The 1,802-nt window shown below is 43.8% G+C and overlaps 1 protein-coding gene across 9 annotated transcripts in view; it reads left to right on the top strand.

Moving 5' to 3' along the window:
* USP49 (ubiquitin specific peptidase 49) overlaps positions 1-1,802 on the top strand; it is a 105,250-nt gene that overhangs the window by 92,939 nt on the left and 10,509 nt on the right. The gene's annotated exons all lie outside the window — the stretch shown is intronic.

Genomic DNA, 1,802 nt, shown 5'->3' with positions numbered 1-1,802 from the left:
CTGTAATCCCAGCTACTTGGGAGGTTGAGGCAGGAGAATCAATTGAATCCGGGAAGCAGAGGCTGCAGTGAGCCGCGATGGCGCCATTGCACTTCAGCCTGGGCAACAGAGCAAAACTCCATCTCAACAACAAAAAACAAAACAAAGACCTAGGAGATGAGTGACCTCCTAATTGACCTTAGTTGTCTTCTTGGAAGGGATTTCAAAGTGTGGCTCCTGAAATGGGAACTCAGAATGTTATTACTTAGCTTCTTAGTGCTACGGGGCTCCTGCTTAAATTCATGAATGTAGAGTCTGACAGTTCTTACTTAATCTAAACTCAGATGGTATAGCTTCTTTGAGGTGTGCAACATCAGAAAAGCATGCTTTTGGCCAGGTGTGGTAGCTCAAACCTGTAATCTCAGCACTTTGGGAGGCCAAGACGGGTGGATCACCTGGGGTCAGGAGTTTGAGACCAGCATGGCAAACCTGGCAAAACTCTTGTCTCTACTAAAAATACAAAAATTAGCTGGGCGTGGTGGCATGTGCCTGTAATCCCAGCTACTCAGGAGGCTGAGGCAGGAGAATCACTTGAACCTGGGATCAGGAGGTTGCTGTGAGCTGAGATTGTACCATTGCACTCCAGCCTGGGTAACAGAGTGAGACTCTGTCTAAAAAAAAAGAAAGAAAAGCATACCTTTGTACTGAACTAGTAGATTTAATGTCTGTCAGGAGTGATGCTAAAGATTGGTACAACAGAACCAAGAAAGCAAGCCTTCAAGTGCTTTCTCAATGTCAGCTTCATGAAATATTTTCTGCATTTGTTTTTATATTCTTCACATGCCTGAAAAGTTCATATTTCAGAGAGGGTCATAAGGAAGTATTTCTGTGTCATGTCTGTAATTTTAAAGTGGAACTCTTTACATATGGTTACAGAGGCATGTTATACAGGGCCCTCTGTCTTGCCATACTAACACTTAATGCTTCTGCTAACCCAGCATGGACAGAGGAAATGCAGAGCAAATATGTGGCTACTCATGTTTGGGGTTTGTGGCATATATAGATTTGGAAACTAAAAGTATAAAGTGAATGGATTGTGCAGAGACCTAGAAATCAATTTTCAGCTATATAATAGTTTAGATTACAGGTTTTGAAGAAAAAAAAATCTTAGGCCAGGCGTGGTAGGTCATGCCTGTAATCCCAGCACTTTAGGAGGCCCCAAGGTGAGCAGATTGCTTGAGCCCCAGAGTTCGAGACCAGCCTAGGCAATATGTTGAAACCCCATCTCTACAAAAAAATGCAAAAATTAGCTGTGGTGGCATGTACTTTTAGTCCCAGCTACTCAGAGGCTGAGGTAGGAGGATTGCTTGAGCCCCAGAAGTCAAGGCTGCAGGAACCTTGCCACTCTACTCCAGCCTGGGTGACAGAGTGAGATCAGATCTCAATACACACACACACACACTCACATACACATATATATATTAGCATTTCTTAATATATTTCACACACGGTTTTAAAAAATAGTAAATTGTGTGAAACGTGTTCTGCTCTTTGAAGAATCAGAACAAAAATCGAAAGTCAGGCTTGAGGCCAGGTACATAGCTCACACCTGTAATCCCCACACTTTGGGAGGCTAAGGCATGAGGGTTGCCTGGGTAGCATAGCAAGACCTCGTTTAGGGAACACACACACACACACACACACACACACACACAGTTATGAGGGTTGCCTGAAGCCAGGAGTTTGAGAGTAGCCTGGGTAGCATAGCAAGACCTCGTTTAGGGAAAAAACACACACACACACACACACACACACACACACAC

The sequence above is a fragment of the Cebus imitator genome, unplaced genomic scaffold (assembly GCF_001604975.1).
Source record: "Cebus imitator isolate Cc_AM_T3 unplaced genomic scaffold, Cebus_imitator-1.0 Scaffold197, whole genome shotgun sequence".
NCBI classification, from domain to species: domain Eukaryota; kingdom Metazoa; phylum Chordata; class Mammalia; order Primates; family Cebidae; genus Cebus; species Cebus imitator.
The sequence above is the reverse complement of the archived record's forward strand: the minus strand, read 5'-3'. Positions and strand labels throughout refer to the sequence as shown.